The sequence below is a fragment of the Dermacentor andersoni genome, chromosome 10, assembly GCF_023375885.2.
Source record: "Dermacentor andersoni chromosome 10, qqDerAnde1_hic_scaffold, whole genome shotgun sequence".
NCBI classification, from domain to species: domain Eukaryota; kingdom Metazoa; phylum Arthropoda; class Arachnida; order Ixodida; family Ixodidae; genus Dermacentor; species Dermacentor andersoni.
In genome coordinates, this window is record NC_092823.1 from 113126916 (window position 1) to 113147377 (window position 20462).

The 20462-nt window shown below is 45.9% G+C and overlaps 1 pseudogene; it reads left to right on the plus strand.

Moving 5' to 3' along the window:
* Positions 1-357: 357 nt before the first annotated feature.
* On the plus strand, positions 358-19138 carry LOC140213680 (piggyBac transposable element-derived protein 4-like; annotated as a pseudogene).
* The last annotated feature ends 1324 nt before the right edge of the window (positions 19139-20462 follow it).

The following is a 20462-nucleotide window of genomic DNA, read 5'->3' on the forward strand; positions in this document are numbered from 1 at the left end:
AGCTCTTCTTCGTCCCTGGTGTCCAGCGCTGATGACAGGTTGCTCCGATTTCGCGTGCCTTGCGAGCCCGTGTTGCCCACCTCACTGCCGCTATCTTTCGCAGGTAGCAGTAAAAAACTGGACGGTCGCAGGAGGCGGCTGGCGCGCGTAATTTGAAATCATCTTGCGTCAATATATATATATATATATATATAATATAAGGCAACGGCTCTCGTGCTTGAAAGCTGTAACTGTTCTGACCGTTGACGTTGCGCTGCTCCGAGCTCTATCAGATAAACACGTTTAGAATTGGTGTAGTGCGCTGGGGAACCTCAGACAATCATCCTGGAACTGCGGTCCCATACCCTGCCATCTACCATGCCCCCCGACGCTTCCCAGGAAGCGCCTCCGCCCGCACCCACTGCGTATCCCAAGGTGCCTCGTCATCGCGACCCTCCTATCTACACTGGAGCGGACGACACTGACGTCGACGAATGGCTTACGCTGTACGACAGGGTAAGCGCCCATAACATGTGGGACGAAGCAGCCAAACAGAGCCATGTTCTGTTATACCTCGCTGGTGTGGCTAGCCTGAAGTATAATGACAACGAAGCAGAGTGCCAGACATGGTCCAAATTTAAGAGTTCACTCGCCGATGTATTTGGTCGCCCTGCTGTTCGCAAGATGCGTGCGAAGCAGCGTTTGCGAGATCGAGCACTACAGCCAGGTTAAACATTCACCAGTTACATTGAAGATGTCCTGGACATTTGCGGAAAGTCAATTCGACCGTGGCGGAGTCTGATCGAATTCAAAACATCCTGAAGGGCATAGAGAACGACGCCTGTAACATGTCGCTGGCCTAAAAACATCGCTCTCTGGCCGCAATTATCACACTGTACCAGAGCTATGATGAACTCCGCAGGCAGTGGTCACCGACCCGTCGACCTCTACCGCGTGACGAACACCTCACTGCTTTGGCTGTCATGTCCGACCAGGAAGCTTTGCTCGCAGAAATGAAGGCGTTCGTGTGCGAGAAAGTTGCCCGGCAACTCTCATTTATGGCGTTAAGGGTTGCCCGGCAACTCTCATTGATGGATTTTGCACAGCCGCAGCCGGTCAGGCACCAATGCCGAGTTTTGCGCCTCCGCTTCGCCGCGCCATAGCGCAAGAAATCAACGAGGTTTTGCATGAGCACCACCGGCACGTTCCTGAGTCTGCGCCTGACAGTTACACCGAAGTCATAGCCAGGCCCTAACAGATCCCGACGGCTGCACCACTCAGCTACGCGGAAGTCGTCACGCAGCCCCAGCAACTCCCTCAGCCGGCACCTCTCACGTACGCCGGAGTCCTAGCTCTGCCGCTACAACAACCTGCCATGCAATCACTTCACCAGCCGCCTCGTCCAACGTGTCCTCCCACATGAACGGGACCTTCCACCGCGACTCGGTGGCGTACAGCGGAAAATCGGCCGATATGTTTTGCGTGCGGCTACGCAGGCCACGCCGCACGCCACTCCAGCCACGTGCAGCCGCCTAGCGCTACACCATATGCGCCAAGTCGTACGAGGGTTCACCGTCCCCATATTACAAAGACGAACCTCGGGCTCAGTAATGTGGAAAGTTGGGCTAGTTGGTGATTAATCATCATACATTGCTGGTACAGCCGCGCACTGACATGGACACAGTGAAGACACACAAGAAAAGACGATACTCGCTGCAGCGTATGTCGTCATTTGTTGTGTATCTTCACCGTGTCCGTGTCAGTGCGCTGCTTCGCCAGCAAGGTATGATGATGAACCTCGGGCTGCGTCACCATCATTCCGCCGGTCTGCCAACATCCGCCGCTCACCTTCTCCACTCCGACGCTCCTCATCACTGATGTGGCCTCGTCCCGTAGCTCATAAAAAGGAAAACTAATCGTCGCAGTCCATGAGGCAAAGACTGTGACGCCGTTGAAAAGCGAAAGTCCTCAACGTAGCCCGACCAATGTGCTAGACGTGTTGGTTGACGGTGTGCGCACATATGCCCTCGTGGACACAAGAGCCGCTGTATTAGTTATGGACACAAAGCTTTGTCACTTCTTTCGAAAGGTCACGGCGCCCCTAGCTGGATTCTCCCTCCACACAGCAGGCGCACCGCGTATTCACACAATAGCGGCGTGCACCGCTCGTGTTCTCATCGAGGACGTAGTATACGCCGTCGAATTTATTGTGATTTCATCGTGCTCCCATGAAGTTATCCTGGGTTGGAACTTTCTCGCCCGCCACAATGCCGTCATTCATTGCGCACGGGCCGAATTAGAACTGTCGCCAATTTCAGATGTGACCCTTGCCGACAATGCTTCTTTTGCGAGCAAACTACTCGTCCGGCACGACACCACCCTGCCTCGCAACTCGTCACTGATTGCCTCTATGCATTGCAGCAGCCTCTCTGACGCCGTCGCACTACTTTCTTCATCTGGCCGCTTTTAGGCTCGAAAAGGTCTGCTGCTACCTTTTGTGACAGTGAATGTCAAACAGAGCTCCACAGCTATTTTGGTCTGTAACCCCTTCTCATACCCTGTGATGCTGCTTCAAGGCGAAAGTATTGGCTATGTGGAAGCGATCAACGCCGTACAAATTACGGATGTTCCCGAAGACACGTCCTGCGCAAGTGGCAGCGTGGTCCGCTCTCTCTCTACGTCCGGTTCTTTGCCCACAGGTGTGTTCGATTCATCTATTGCCGATGATGTCACCCCCGCTCAGCGTTCTCACCTTCTGCGCATCTTACTCTAATTTCGTTCTTCGTTTGATGTTGGACAGCCTTCCTTGGGCCGGACGTCTGCTGTCACGTACCATATTGGCACTGGCTCCCAATCTCCATTGCGAGAACGCCCATATCGCTCCTCTGCCGCAGAACGTCGTGTGATTAATGAGCAAGTGGAGGAAATACTTCGCCGCCAAGTGATTCGACCCTCACGGGCATCTCCTGTCGTCCTTTTTACGAAAAAAAGACGGCTCTGTACTGTTCTGTGTAGACTATAACCGCCTGAACAAGATCACTCGCAAAGATGTACACCCGCTACCCCGAATCGATGTCGCTACCAACAGCCTACAAGAAGCTGAATTCTTTTCATCCCTACATTTACGCTCCGGCTATTGGCAAGTGCAAATGGCTGACGTCGATAGGCCGACAACCTTTGCAACACCCCACAGCTTATACAAATTTAATGTCATGCCGTTTGGACTTTGTAAAGCGCCAGCAACCTTTGAACGCAGGATGAACACAGTTCGGCGTGGTTTAAAGTGGCACGCGTGCTTGTGTTACCTAGACGACGTTGTTCGTTTTGTCCCTGACTTCACCACGCACCTTCAACGCCTCCGGCGTGTTTTGATGTGCCTAACAGAGGCTGGCTTACAACTGAACCTAAAGAAGTGCCCATTTTTAGCGCGGCAGCCCATAATATTAGGTTATGTCGTCTCGAAGGATGGAATCCTCCACGATCCAGCCAAACTTCCTGCCGTAGCCGAATTCCCAAAACCAACGTCCGTCAAAGAACTGCGTGGTTTCGTAGGCTCGTGTTCCTATTTCAGGCGCTTCATTCGCAATTTTGCCGCCGTCATATCGCCCCTGACGAAGCTCCTTGAAAACAGAGCGCAGGGATCCCTCCACGTCACACGTGCTGTACCGACTCACATAACAGACTGTGACGCATTTAGGGGCCGCTTACTGGGCACTTCTGTGGCTTCTCTGGAAAAGTTGACGGACGGGCTCAAATGTTCATTCATCCTGCATCTAAAGCAATCCACCACACTGCTGCTGCATCCCAAATTGACACCTCCTTTTGCTCTGGGAAATTTTCCATGTTAGCAAGGAAATGTAAGTGCAGCAGGCTCATTAAACAACTTCGCCACCAAATAGAAGTTATCATCCAAGCGGAAGATCATGCGGACAAGCTGGCTGCAGAAAACTGGTTTGTCCTTTGAGATATTGCGGGCCGCTTTTTGCCCACAAGCCGAGTATTGCCCCTCTTCCGATCTCTGCTCGGCCAACCTAAGCAAGCTAAGCACCTTGAAGTTATCCAACTGGCGATCCAAAGCATCGATCCTGGTCGGGTGACCGAAGAGGTAATATTATGAGTTTATTTCAGTTCGTCCCATGCAAACCGAGGAAGGAAAGCAAGAAGCGGTTCACCGCCTTACTAAGGTGGTGTACCGCCTTAGTCATCATAACTTATCATCTAATTCCTACCGCCATTACTCAACCAAACGTCCTTCACTAGAAAGCTTTACCCGGGCCGTCTTACAGTACGTTAAGTACGGTAAGTGCGGTGACGCCGAACCGGTTTAGGCCTGTGCATGGCACACTATAGATACGGAAAAACTTCCCGTACGGTATACTAGATGGTCATGCATTAACTTGCACACCGAGGTCTGCAAGCCGAGCAGGACAAAGCGAAGACACCGCCAGAAAGTAGCGTCGGCCACAGAATCCACGCCACGCATGCCCACGTCTCGCGTGCGTATTTCACGAAGGGAAGATCACATCTTAATTCAACGTCTCCGACGCGACGAAGTGGCAGCAGGGACGCAGCAAAACTAACCGTGACTTGTACTGAACTGAAATGAACGTTTCGCCGCAACATTTGTGATGGGCGAGCAGTGTACTGAGGCCAGAGAAATTGTGTTTTTCTTCATTTATAGAAGAAAAGTGATACCACACTCCCCGAGCACCAGGGGAAATATACGAAATGCGATTCAACAATCAACAACCGTATTGAAGATCGAAATAATGAAAACGGAAGTCAAAATGACAAATTGCTACAAGAAGAAATATGAACGCTAGGAGGAGGAATAAACTTTATTTGTAAATATGAGCTGACGATGGAGCAGTCATCCTAGACCAGGATGCCATGGGACTCACGGTTGAGTAGACTTAAGTTTTGAAGACATGTGTAATCCGGAAACAGCACGCAGCGTTCGCTTCCTTTTGCCTGCGCTCCTCATCATGCCAGCATTGTAACATCGAGTGTTCTCAGTCATCAAGTGAGATCTGTCCATGTTTTCCAGGGCGCGCGGGATACCATGCTTGTTATTTTAATGACTAAGCGAATGTGTACTGCAATTTCTGCGACCAATAGTTCTACGGACCTTGCTTCGTGTAGTTGTCAAGCACTTTGCTATCGCTATCATTGCTTCGCCCTACTGTGGCTTTTTAAACTGCAAAAGGTAGTACTCCTCACGTTATTGTGCAGCTGTGGTCAAATAATTTACATTTTCTTTTATACTCCCGTTTCACCGCCTGTATTTAGATTATTCTACAGGTAGAGGGGATGTCAAAAATTGCATATTCCCTTGAGATCTGCCCACGTTTATGGCAATGTGCATTGGTTCATGGCGCCCCGAATTCTGGGTCTTATCAAGACGTATTTTCTGGCTAATTGGTTCATACCCGTAGTAAACCAAAGCCAGAGAGCACAAAGGACCAGACGAAGAACGACACGTACACAGGGTCCACTAACAACTGAAGATTTACTCACTCCATACGCAGATTAAGCACCGGCTGAACATGAATAACCAACGGTCTTGAGCACAAAAACACAGCCGCAAGACACATACAAATATTTTATGTTACATATGCAGGAAAAACTACACCTTGACGCATTTATTTCAGTTGACAATTTGTACGTCAATTTCTCAAGACCGATAAATATGGTCATTTTTTACGCAGCATTATGTACGTGAGTGTGATCACGCAATTGCATCTGTCTGCTCAGCTTGTGCACTGCAGAGGCCAATCACCTACAGTGGCTTTACAAGTGCTTAGGTAATAAACTATTTCTGTGTAGTTGCCTGTTGGGCAATTCTGGAAGAACTGTGTTGCACAAGGCACGGTGGACGCATTTTTACTGTGTGTCTGTGGTAGCGCGCCATCCCTTATGTGCAGCTCGCACTCTCGTCTATTTTCTGTAAAACAAAACAAAATTGAAACTGAGTGAGCATGCTTTCGAATTTTGCCACAAAAGCGTGATCTTAGAGGAAAAATTTGACGGCTGCTATTATGTAGGCAGGTTTATTTGACTGAAGGAAATGGACAAGAAGGTAATATGCTACATGCTACGATTATTCCATGAAAAGACTTTGGAGACAATTGGTAGCGCTTTATGCTAGGCATCCAGCCTTAAGTTTATGAAGGCTACAAGTCACAGTTGAATGGTTGAGTGAGACAGATGCCATCAGAATAAGAAAACTGCGCCAGATTCTGAGCGTTTAGTAAATGGCGGTATCGCTACTGTGACGAAGACAGAAGCAAGTAGAGACGCGGAATGCTCTCACTTGCAACAAATATTTGATTGGGAAAAATTATGGCGTACATAAAATAGAAAGAGGTGTTTGTGAAAAGTATGCAGGCCTCATGATCGCGACTGTCCAATGATTTGATTGCACTCGTGCTACTTCATATGTGTTCATTACATATTGAAGTCCTTTTTTCACTGAGTGCGATTCATATTTCACTTACACATGTTGTCTCCACACACAATCCTGCAATATACGTCGCTCGGCTTGTCCTAGCTTAGCAGTACTGATACGCAATTTTTTCAGCCTCGCACTTATTCTATGAAGTTCAAATTCAATATGTCATTTGCTGTTCTAAGATGATAAAAATATGGTATATTTTGCCCGGACCAAGCTTTCGCAGTATATTTACTCATACCCAATATCACAACTCGCTGTCCTGTCAGTGTTTGGAGTAGAGCGAGAATGCTTCCGAACTGCCGCATTACAACGGGGCCGTAAGTGAAAAGCAACACAGTAAAGAGCAGTTACAACAGCATAGCGCTATGAACGAACAGGTACTGGCTAATCGAGAGATCGAGAACCTAATGTTATCCAAGGTATTCATTCATTCAGTCAGATTTTTTAAAGCAATGACGTTTTTAATTTCCAACCATGTTTCACACAACGATGTCGCAATTTCACGGGGCATCAGTTTCAGTGTAACAAAAAATACGTTCAGGAGCTCGCAAGAGCGAAACATCACCAGTATTGACACGTGTATTTGTTTATCTTTGCCGGGCGACCACTTTTCACCGTTTTACAAATGTTATCGTTCAGCGCAAGACGTGCCAGCATGTATTGCAAGTTTCTCAAATGGTATACAAATGGTCGAAGCAATGTGCTAACACCGCTGCAGCAGAAAAATGATTACTTAGTAATCGTTTTTTCCCCAATTTGTATGTGTTGTACACGAGGCGTGTAGCTAGTTTCCTCTGTCTCTTCGGTGAACGACGATAGGCACGTTGTTTATATTTCGTCGAAGGCACAAGCACGTTTTGGGTCACGTAAAATAAACTTTTAGACTGTGTAGGCTAATGCAGCCTTTGTGGAAAATTACTTAGTAATGAAGCATTCCGGAGTGCCATATGGCCGTCATCCGTAATGTTACTCAGACCTTTCCAATCAAACAACTGCCCATGACACTGAGCTCGCAGTGAGCTGACAATAAGGGTAGTGCGTAGGGTAATTTAACTTCCCTAGATTATGTGCAGCTGTGAAAATGTTAAGTGAACCCTCGTTTCTTTTTCTATATTTCCATGTGTTATACCAGGTTAACGTTATGTATTTCTTTTTTTTTCTTTTCGGCGTGCTCGGTAAACCGAACAAGGCATGTTGTTTATAGGCATCTGGTTAAAATGAGGGCCAGGTTGGGGTTTCAATGCGTAAGCGAAGTTTAAAGTGCATAGGTTATATGGCCTTTGTAATAAATTTCTTCAGCAAAGGCTCAAAAGCTATATGCGGCCGTTTTCCCTCTATTTTCCGTGTTCCGGTTGAACTCTGCGTCTTGCGGCGCTTACATATGGCAAAAGTGAGAGTTGTAATACTTGAAGTGATTTTAGCGTTTCAGGTCAATTGGGAGACTTGGGGAAATAATTACTGAAACTTTCTTTTTTTCCCCTTGTCGCACTGCGTACAACGTTCGCGTACGTGTTCCCGGGTTGCGTGGTGCACAAAGCCAGGCAATGTGTTTACACTTTCTTGTAATAAGAGGAACGTTAGAGCGGTATTTACACACCGATCAATGTGCGTAGGTTAATTGTGGCCTTTGCAATAAATTACTTATGCAGGCGCTGTGGAGCGTTATAAGCCTGCTTTGCGAATTGCGCAGAATTTAGCTCTCTGGGAGTACTCTAAATGACACCCAGATCAAATAGCAAGAAACAGGGAAGAACTTATTGCAAATCAACACGTGAATTTCGACGTGTGTCGGACAACTACGGTCTTTGTGAAAAATTACTTTAGCGAGTGCTAGAAATATGTGTGGGCAAGGTTTCAAACAGACGAGTGAAAAGCGGGCTGCGTTCTTTAACGCGGGGTTTAGTTTCAGGTAACTGAAGTTCTTTATCCAACTACTCAAAGGGAACAGCTTCAATGGAATAGCGTGTAATTCTGAACATTCGCACCAGTCCGCTGTCTTTTCTTCTTTAGAACATAGCTTAAAAGATATGTTTTCGACCTCATTTAGGAGGCGAGAACCAATCGGTAGACTACCAGGAAAATGGTCCATAAATTCCCATGACAGTATAAGTCATTTTATTATGAACAGCCAATGAAGCCACTGATGTGATGTAAAAAACCACTGTAAGGACAGAAAACATGGCCACTATGACCTAACGTTCGACTTAATAGGTTGGTCAGCGGACATGGATGCCATGTTAGCAAAACGCACCAAGCATTCAGTTCAAATATCACTTTTCAGTCACTAGTTACGGAGGGGGATAGCTTTGCACTTACCTAAATATAACGTGTAAATGCCACAGTTTTCAGTGAAATTCCAATACATCAGATATTTTCTAACGGCAGTGTCTCCTGTAAAGAAAAACTTGACATAAAGTTTACAGAACATCTGTTCCAGTATACTGAACTCATGCGAAAGCACAAAATGGCATAGATATTTTTTTACTGTATGTACAAGTTTCAATGACGGCAGTACGGCACAAAATGTAACTGTAGTTTAACCAACATTTTTAATTGCAGCATCTACGTATAGTATCCAGGAAGTCTTCACGTTAGCATTACTCTCCACTTGGTAAAGACACAAGTTCACGACGGGAACAACGATTTTGTGAAATCCAATAATCGCTCTTACCCGCCATCTGCAATCCCTCCTCTGTACATTCCCTGGTGACCCTCTCTCTGTTCTCATTGCCCGATAATTCATCCTCCGACGGGACAGAGGTGCCTTCTTCCCTTGGCTTGTCTGCTTCCTTAGCCAAAATCTTATTCGGTTGGAGGAAACCTCTGTTCTGGCATTTTGGGCTAAGGAGGCTCTTAGAACAACCACCAATCGTGCCTGGGGTATACCATTGGAGAAATTGTTCAATGACTTATGTGCCCGATCTTGTGGTCATATTCTTCTTTAGTCATATTCTGTGACAAAGACTGTACGCCAAAATGGAGTTAGGGAGGGGAGCATTTCATTTCCACATTAGGCCACGGGGCAACTCAGGTGAATAACAAAAGTTCAGACAAAGAGAAAAAGAAGCTTATTAGAGAAGTGTGTCTGCCGGTTAAGAAGCCGCACATTTCAATTTCAGAAGACGGAATTGAACTGGTGAATGCCGGGAAGTGTTCATTATATCACGATTTTGGGACTATACAACCATCATCGCGCACAGAACGAAGGCGAACAGAGGACACAACGAAAAACAGGGCAGTGCTTCAGAACATTTCTTGAAAGACTACTCGCCAGGTTCTGGTAAAGGGTTTTGTGCTGCCAAAGAGCGCAACTGTCACGTCCTTGGAAGGCTACCATTATTGACGTGTGTATTTACGCCTCAACACCGAAGGAGCATGAGTTGATCGCCATGCTTACCCAATGGTAAGTCGTAAACCGCCTTCATGTAGTTTCGGCAGGTGTGTTCTGTCAGCACAAATAGTCCGGCTTAATGAAAGGTCCAGTGACGACAAAGCCATAACAAGCGAACGTCGGCGGTGGGCTTCTGTAAAAACAGAATGGGCTCTATCGCGCCTCTTCTTCCCAGCAGTTCTCGCAATTAAAGGACGCCGGCTACCCACAACGCACCTTATATTCTCGTTTTACCGAAGTACTACACGGAGCAATGACTGGGGCCATGTAAAAAAAATCATGGGACATGGTAAGGGCTATAAAGTAATGTGGGAAATAACGTGAATCGATGTGGTTGTGGGACGAGGGGATGATGCGTAATCAGACGTGTCCACATATACGCGACCACACATCTCTATCGATACTAGATTGCCAAATGCATACTTCGTACATTTGAATGCTGCGGGAAGTCCGTGGAGCTGTAGCATCAGTACTCAAGCTTCATTCGGTCCCCCCTTGCGCCTCGTCACATTTCCCGTCTCACTCCTTCACAACCACTTCACCACAACTCCTAAAACTTCTTCACAGGGATCGGCTCAGTTTTCATTAAATTGTCCCCCCTTCCCCCCCCCCCCCGTCTTCCGGACCCCCCCACATTTGCTTTCATAAAAAGTTAGACTTATGGCCTGACCTAAATAGCTATTCGTGTTTTCTTTGCCGAAACCAAAGGTTGTGCCTAAATATATTTTGTACAGGGAGGTATATTGTTTTTCGACAAGCCATCACAGACACTTGTATGCTTGAAGAGAGCGGCATCAGTGCGCCTATTCTTACCTACATTCTCACGAATATCCATACAAGCAAGTCCCTCGCCGCACCTACCCAGAAGCTCAGCATATTGCAATATCTTGCACCTGCAATCATAGTAGGAATACGTATAAGGTAGGAAGGGTTCATGATGAATAATTGTCTTTCTGCACCAGCAGTCGCCTCCGGTGACTTCTAGAGCATCCAAATTTTCTATGTCCTTTCTTGAAAGGAAAGCCAACAAAGCGTTGTAATCCGTTTCACCAGCATATAGTATGTGGGAAAATGAGTGAGCAATAGCAGCTGCATGAGCAACGCTACAATACGCAGAATAATGTTCGTCAGACTAGGTCGTGCAACAAATAAGAGAATTTGGGCGTTACACCTCCCCCCAAAAAACACAAACGGCGCCACGCGCACACAAACACACAAGCAAGCACACTGTAGACTGTGAATTGCGATTTTTGAGTGTGAATTGTGAACTGAGATTGCGAACAAACCGAAACGTCTTGTCTTTGAATAAGTTTTACTTGGTCGAGGTACGTCTTTCGTTGTCATGTCTCATCCCGAGCCGACGGGCTTCCGTCAAACTCTAGATTACGCTGTTGATGTTTGTGGCATAAAAGGTGGGCGGACGAACGAAGAGGCCGAAAGAAAGAGCGCCATCTCTTCTTTTTTGCGCTTACCATTTGGGCAACAAATCTCAACAGCTATTCACAGGCTATCCCGAAAACGTACGTTTCAAAGCAAGCACACATTATGCATATAATTGCACTCAAGAGGTCCAGGAAATACCTTCACTGTAGTGGGTATACTGTCCAGTAGAAAATTAGGTACACCTTGAATTGGTTGGACGATGATTGTTCACGTGATGTAGTATCATAACAATGCACTGTCATGCATGACACGCTCACAAACACTATTTCAGGCTTTCAATGCTTCAAAATTAATGTTTATACATATTGTATAGTGATTAAAAGCGATTTTAAAGAACTACAGACGCACTTGTCAGCCTTTTGTCTCTTCTTTGGTTTTGTCGTGTAAGTTGTAGCGTTAATGATGTGGCAACTGCTGGTTGTTTCCGGAAAGCAATACAAACCAACTTAGCGGTTTGAACGTTTTACGAAGCTTGTTTCTTTTCTGTCATGATGTTGACGAACTTTTGACCATATTGCTTAAAAAAATCCTTATAGAGATTGGCATCATGAATATAAATATGGGACTTCTAATCAAAGGGTGTGCAAAAAATATATCTTATTAACTGTGCCGTGCAGGACAAGACACAAGAAATATACCGCAATAGCGTGCTTACCAACGATTTCCATAGAAGAAAAGGTAAACAAAATAGTCATGTGTTGTCATCAGCAAGTCTTTCTCATAATAGCTGCAGTATAAATCTGATTCTCCTACATAAGTACGAGCGTATATCCAAGTTCTTTCAGTAGTGTTCAACGCCTGCAAAAAGAAAAGCATGTATTGGTGATGCCTGTCGCAATTGTTCTTGATGTCGTGCCGAAGCGTTCGATAAATGTTTAAGTGCACGGGCAAAACTTCAAAAGCGAATTTGTGCAGAAACCATGCACGACGATTGCCAATTTAAGTGAATGGCCGATCGCGTGAAGAAAGGTGTTTGCTTTAATAAGGCAACAATGCGCTTGACAACCCATATTTGCTGCGGTAGGGGCATTTTGGTATCGCTCGTTGTTTAATTGCGTGTCCCGTAAAGAACAAGGCCATTAAGCAACACATCTCTAGCGGTAGTTAACGTGGACAGCATGTGTGTCGCAAACTAGTTATGGGAAAACAGGGGGAAGTCGGGAGATGGAAATTCATGACGATGAGCAAAATGAGAACAAAGTGAAAGCAGAAGCCAACGTTCCCACAAGTATATTTGTCTTCTTCAAGGCGCCTTGAAGAAGACAATTCCACTTGTCGAAACGTTGTCTCCTGCTTTCACCTTGTTCTCGAAAAGGAGTTATGACAGTTGGTGTTCCGCAGTAATAAGAGTTGGCGTCTCCGTTTGCGCCTTTGTTCCAACCTCCGACCAACCAACGGAAACGGGTCAAAGAGCCAAAGATCCGTCGAACAGTCGGCGCATTTAGCCGTGTGATGCCACTTAAAAGTGACAGGGCAGCTTCACGCAGCACTAGGGGACAGCGATGGCTGCGTTAATTGCGTCACCAATGACTGTGCAGCTCCCAAGTCACTCCTAAGCGGAACCACGTCAGGCGAAATGCTCTGTTGTTTCATACACGGCGTATGCGCGATGACTGTATTTAGGGAGCGCAAGTGTGCATGTCACGCGCTTGTCTTTCATATTTTGCGGGCTTGCTTTCGGACGCTGAGTAGGACACTAGATGAAACAGCTAACAAGTAGGAAATTAGAATCTGCATATTTAGATGTTTCCTAGAACATTGCACAAATTTCTCATTGGAAGACTTGCTCTAAAGTTAATACGTGCCCCATACAACAGCCAACAACACCAAGTTGGTTAAACGATCTTGTCTAATTATGAAACTAGGCAGAATAGAAGAAAATATACTTCTACTTGCTCTATCATAACCAACAACATGCATTTGGTCGCGTCCTCCTAACTTTGGCGGGGACACGCTGCCGATGCGTTACATGAGTCTTCTCCAGCGTTCGAACTATTCAGCACGACAGGCAGCAGCAGCCACGGACAGCAAGGTCCGCAAGTTTTCGTAAAAGCACGTTCGCTTTATAATACTAGGTATCCGACTGTCGTCCTTGAACCAGGTTTCCCAGACACAACACAACAACCTTATACTCCAACCATCACGTCGCAGACGCAGCTCATATTTACCCCTCTTCTGCAGGCTTACAAAGCAATGCGGTCACTGCTACATTTCATGAAAGCGACTGGCCTCAGTGACCAATTATAGACGTGAAGTTATGGACATCCGGATGTGCGCGCACACCGAAAGTGCCTTCTTCCCTCCCTCTCCTTTCTTTTCTTCCCTTAAGCCCCTTCTCCTAAGTAGGATAGCAAACCGGACGTGCGTCTGGTTGACCTCCCTACCTTTTCTTGGATCATTTTCATCCACCCCCCTCTCCTACCCCTCTTCGCGTGTGTTGACGCAAGCCAGTGCAAGCACCCATATCTGTCCCGTGCAAATGTGCGCGCCCCATGTGCTCCTACGCGCTCAAGCTGTGGTTCTGCCTAACGTTCCTGTATTATATGCTTGCTTTCTTCGCTAGGTAGAGGCATCTTCCTGCTACCCCTCGCAGCCAATGATGACCGCCATGTTCTTGCTAACTGGCATGCGGAGAGAGGCGAGGTACACAACCTAGCCTCCTGCACGGCTGTTTCAGCATTCTAATGGCTAAAGCGGAGAAGAACACATTTTAGAAGACGGGAGAAAGCACAGCAATGTGCTGCTGCTAAGACCAATGCCAAATTTTTGCGCTAGCGATGCTCACCGAAGTGTACTGTTCCTGTCCAATCTCTCCGCATCATTTTCTGTATTCTATATAGCAGAGACACGTTGTTAGCCTGACCGTTCAATTCGTTGTTCACATCGTCGAACCGTGTTAGGAAGAACGTGACAGATGGAAGCATCTTACAGCCGGACACCTCGCGCCGACGAATAGGACGCGTCGGCGGCACTTCAAAAGTTTTCATTAGTTAGCTTTTTTTAGAAGAATGCCCACACTGTGAAGCACGTTTTATTAGAATGTGAAGATATCTTCCCAGCGGTCGATTTAGACACCTCTTGCTTCCTTGAAGTCTTTAGGTCCAGCGAGAGCAGGGGGAAAGTAAACATGTCCGCGGTAGAGATTAGCAAGAGGCGATTGGAAGATTGCTTGGAAGAAAAGTAGGGAAACGACAAGCAACGGAGGCACAGAAAAAAAAAAGTTCGGTGTAAGGGTTGAGAAAGTTTGGTGTTTCGATTTCTTCTTGGATTTTTTTTTCCTTTGCTTTGTTTTCTTGAACATAGGTAGGGCATTACGCAATATAATATCAAGAGCTTGGTGGTGCAACCCACCACCCTGTTTCAAAGGGGACGCGCAACGCAACCGTCCATACGCGCGAGAGTGGAGCCCTGCAGTGCATGCCTCATACATGACGTGTTTTGCCGACGAGAATACGCTGTGTCGTTGCATTGCTTCATTATTATTCGCATTAAAGCCGACGCTTACAACAAAATAGGTTATGCCAAGCTTTCTTCTTCTCTTAATTTTGTTTTAGTTACGTCGTGGCCCAAGACCCATGCATCGGCTTATGTGTAAGCGAAAGCGACAAGTAATCACTGCCGACATGGTACTACGCCTCATCCACTGGAAAATTGCGCCATGGGTGCAATTTTCGCTAAAATCAAGCATCGCCTTAGCTTAAAGAGTGCCGTATGCCTGGCGTTCTTACTCAGGCACAGCTCAGTATAGTTAATCACTATAGATTCCTCTCACGCGGCTCTTGTTCGTAAAATCAGCACGGAATCGGAAAATATTTGGTCATAGCTTTGACAAGGCCACTTAGGCGCAGTTTCTCTCTTTCGGTGCAAATGAAATGGGCACTGGAGAATGAGTGATTATCACTACCACTAACAAAAATACTAGTCTATAAACGTATAGTTGTCCTGTAGAAACTTCAATCCCGCAACATACACACTTCAAAGGCAAGTAACTTTTCTGACAGTTTCTTAATGTCCCTCCTTATGCAGAATGTTAAACGATTGTACGCTTTTCCTTTCCTAAGTATGAAGCACCGGTATGCATTCTTTTTAAAATTTTGTTTGACATGGCGTAGCAGATCGCAGCGTGAAGTTTTCGGCAATCGATACATGCGATTCATCAATTTGCAAAGATTTGCAGCTCCCCAGGCGTATATTCCGAACTGGTTGTGTGGAAAGTTGCACAATGATTTCGGGCAGCTTTTTTCAACTGAGGTGAAAGAAATTCTGTACACGGCATTGCAGTAATTAAGTCTAGCCCTGGCAGCTTATGTACTTAAGCACATCGCTCAGCTTGCTCGGAAAGGTTCCAGTTTGCATTAGTAACAATATAGAGAAAACAATATGTCCTTACTTGAATAAGAGTTCGAAGACCTGTATCTGGAGCCGCAACTGTCGCTGTATGAATCAGCGCACTGACAAAGGTCACAAGTGCAAGTGCTGGGCCTGGAGTAAGCATTTTCTATGCTGCTTAGCAAACGTTTACTTTCAGGCTGACGTGTCGCTTGTATATGGTAGAGGCTGTGAAAAATACCCAGAAACCTTTACACGTACGTCATTTCCGTTGACAAAGCAAAAGCTTGTGCCAACTCATAAAAATGTAGTGCACGCTTGTTATACACATTAGCAGATTTATTGACGCAGCATGAATACTGACGATAGGGACCTCTCAATTGACATCAGCTCCTGCACATTTCCAAGTGACGCATTCATTGATACACTGGGTGGTTTTTTTTTATATAGCTGATAATATTTCAACGCATCAGGATGGTGCTTCGGGTTTGGCATTATTGTTATGTGAACAGCGGATATAAGATCATAGAATACGTTGTTTTAATTCAATAGGCTGTTCATATTTTGTTAAACTAACACACGCACCCTCCCCTGAAAATAAACTTGCAGCATCGCACAACAACCCTTTAATCGTTTGAGCTACATATTTCGAAGTATCACCGGCAAATACTCAATCCATCCCCTGATCTGCGCCTACCACGAGGAATCTACCACTGTAATGTGACATTATTGTGCTTATTGTATCTGTGCGGGGTGCTCGCAAAGACCACGTTCCTCGGCGCGATGGGCGACGCAGAAGCATACAAAAGTTTAAACAACTAGTTGCTGGGCCAATACGGGATGCTCACAATGTCGAGTGTCATGCATCGTCGGTTCACAAAGCGCTATCTATCATCCTGTTGACGGCGTGACAAGGCAAAACTGCTCGCTCTACAGCACAGCTACGCGCACAGCTGCTGATTTCACTCTTTTTCTGAGGTGTCCTGCTTCTGCTCTTCACTCCCATTAGTAGAGCAATAGATCCGTGGCAACGCTGGCAATAACCTATCGCGTTTGTTTTTTGTCCTTTTTTTTTTCATTTGGCAGTGCACTCAACAGAAACGATTTCATAGAATCTTATCCCTATGTTAACTCTTTCGGGACCGCGGTCCGGATATCGTGCAAAAATGCACGATCAAGTTACACGCGCTCTCAAACGCGAAATTTTCGCGGTGGAACCCGTGTCGCCATCTAGTGGGGTCGTTTCACATCTCTAGTTTTTGTTTTTGTGCAATTCGCCTCTCTCGCGGCAGGCGGCGACGTAGGAGAGATTTTAATCTTGGGCGCGGCGGCGGCCGAGATTGAGAAGCATGGCGTCGACATCGCGTCAGGCCGCGCGAAGAAAGAAGCGTCTGTCGCGCGATTCAGCTGCTTCAACTGCGGATTTTTCTGATACAACGAGTAGCGAAGAGTCCGAAGATGAATTCTCGAGCTCTGATTTCAGTTCAGAGAGTGATTCAGCATCGCAATCACCTGGACCGTCAACTAGTGTCTGAAGGTGAGTATTTAGTTTCGCTTTCCGCCCGCTCTTGAGTATTTACGCAGGATCACTATATGTTCTCAATTTTTTTCTGTGTTTGGTAGGGTTTCCACAACCTACGGGAACGACGTCCTGCCCCTGCGGCAGAAGCGTATTCAGTTTTCTCCCAAGCGGGAACCTGGTGTGCATCTGACCGAAGATGTGGGTGTGGCACTCCGAAGCACCACAAAGAGATTCCTGACCGCCCTGGACTTCTTTTTCCTTTTTTTCTCGGCCGATGTTATCCAGACTGTTTGCGAGAACACCAATAAATATGCCTACACGAAGATCTTGGAGAAGCCCACTCATGCCCGTCCCGATGGGTCTTGGGAAGAGGTCACTACAAGTGAAATGAGAAAGTTCATTGGCCTCATAATCTACATGGGCATCTTGAAAGCACCGCGAATCAAGCTTTACTGGAATGTGGGAAGCATCTATAGTGGTCTGCTGCCACCACGAATTATGCCGCGGCGTCGCTTCATAGCACTGCTTGCGATGCTACATGTCGCTGACTTGGACGATGTAACTCAGATGTCAAAAGGAAAGCTTCGCTTCGTGTGGTGGCTTCTGCAGCACATGAATAAAGTGTCGGCAAAGCTATTTCAGCCTCATCGAGACCTCTCTGTGGATGAGCGTATGGTGAAGTCGAAAGGGAGATCAGGGATACGGCAGTACATCAAGGATAAAGTGACCAAGTGGGGCTATAAGCTTTGGGTTCTTGCAGACCCGGTCACCGGGTATACAGTGCCGTTTGCTGTATACACAGGCAAGCGCGAGCAGCCAGGGCCCCACGGGTTGGCTTTCGATGTAGTTTGCCAGCTGTGTGCAGAACACTTTGATCAGGGCTACAAAATTTTTATGGATAATTTTTACACCTCGACACACCTGTTCAGTCACCTCCTCGATCGGAAAACATTGGCTTGCGGCACTACGCGAAAAGACCGCCGCGGATTCCCTGTTGAATTGAAAGACACGCGCTGGGAAAAGAAAGCTCAACGAGGTGAAATTAGATGGTTGTGCGACCAAGAAATTCTCTATCTTCAATGGAAAGACCGACGCGTAGTGAACATGATGAGCACGATGCATACAGCCAACGAAACAGTCACTGCAAAAAGAAGACAAAGAAGTGGAAGTACCTGGACCCAAATTTCTATCCCAAAGCCTTTGCTAATTCACGAATACCATTCTGGAATGATTGGAGTAGACAAATCAGATCAAATGATTGGCTACTACAATGTACTGATGCGCAGTGTCCGCTGGTAGAAGACTCTCTTCTTCCACTGCATCGACATAGCATGCGTGAATAGTTTCATACTATTCCAAGAATATAGGAAATTACATCCAGACGTCCCTGAGCTGGCCAGAAATGCTTCCTTTGACCATTTAGCTTTCAGGGAGGAACTGGTGCAACAGCTTCTTCATCTTGAAGGAGCCAAGCAAACTCGTGCTCCTCCACCACCACCTGCAAAGCCTCCACTTCACAAGCCCCAAAAAGTGGAGAGACGCAAGAATTGTAAACTTTGCTATCGACAAACCAAGAATGAGGTCAAGACTACTGTTTTCTGCAGTGACTGCAACGCACATTTGTGCTTCAATGCTTCGCGGAACTGCTTCCTTGAGTGGCACAGAGAGGGTGCACAGAAGTGAGGGGTGAACAGTGGTGTGAGAAATCACACACACAAAAAAAATGTACATAAGCCTGCAAAGTTTTTTTGCCTCAAAGTTGTCATAGAGGTATTTTAGCACATTTTGTATATCCTGGAATTTTTTTAGTGCTGCTTTTTACTTTCATATGCAACAATTTCCAACTTTTTTTTGTTTACTTGAAGAAAAAATTTGCATTTTGAGATTTTTTTTTCTGTTATGTATACTATTTAGTCATTTCAATTTTTCTACAATAAAAGTCCAATCACTTAGCTTCATGTTGATGCTTGTGTCAACAAGATAGTGCAAAAATTTCATTGAATAAAAAAATATTTTCTAGCAAGTATCAGAATTGCCTTCTTTTGGGCGGTCCCGAAAGAGTTAAACAGTGCCTTGTGCTGACAGCCTGAGGACCTGGTGCTGCTGCTAGCACGTGTGGGTAGGATCTTGTTCGTTTATTTTTCTTTTTTTTTTACATCGCGTTCTCTCGTGTCCTTACTGCTACTAGAGCAATAGCCTCCGCCGTCCACGCATCCCCCACAGAAAAATAATGCTTCCTGAAATATATTTTAACACATTTGATTTCTTCGAACTTGCGCTAAATACTAATCTTAGTTTCACTAGGAAAATTTGATTTTAATATGTCTGGTTAGCATTTCACTGTGATTATTTTTATGTTAAAGCACTCCTGCCTTACAAGTTCACATTTTGTAATTTTGAATAATCTAACGGCTAAAATGACTGTTGCAATAACAATAGCTAAACCTCGTGGGTTGTTGCGGCACACAATTCGCTGTAGATTTGTTCGAAATTAGTACAGTGTGACGTTCACGAAAATTGTATTTCAACTTGCACTGAAAGAATGAGCGCTCTGACACATTTATATAAGCGCGAGGTGGATCCTTCATTATCGCCATATTTTATTGAAATGAAAATAATAGAATGAGATGTAGTCACCCTGCAAATGGTGATGGCTGCAGCGTTTCGCATAGCAGAAACAAGAATATAAAAAAATAGATGTACTAGGAAAAGTTCAGTGGCTCAGAAGTTAGGACAGAAGAAGAAGTTCAGCAAAGTTCAGCGAATCAGGTTTTGCAAACTGGAGGGAAAAATGGAAGAGCAGTTGGGATGTCACTGCATACTAATTGGCACTGCCCATATTCACAGCTGCACACCAACGGTAGCGAGAGGCAAAGCCGGCGTGCTCTGTCCTCTAGTGATCGCTTCTTCATCACGCCTCGAGCTGTGGAATGACACGCGCACTTGTTCTTCGTACTTTGACATTTACCCGGCTTATTATTCATTGTTTTTGGCTTTGGTATCAAGCCGCCGCGCTAGTGGGCCTTGCCGCTCGCTTGAAGGGCTTGTCCATCTTACTGCGTCGTGCTAGCAGCTGGCGTGTCTTTCAATATTGAAGTCTTTAACTTACAGACACAAAAGCAGTGCGGACAGAGCAAACTACAGTTCTCATCAGTTGCGTGCATGAAGCGTTAGCGCAGCTTCGCCAAACCTGTCAGTTTATTTTTAATCTTTATTGCGCGACGTGTTTTCCTTGCGTCGCGACCAATCTGGATAATTTTATGCTAAGAAAGCTTTTTTTAGAGGCTTTTCTCGAAAACTCGAGAGCAAATGATAAATTTCACGGAGTATACAGCGGAGGCCAC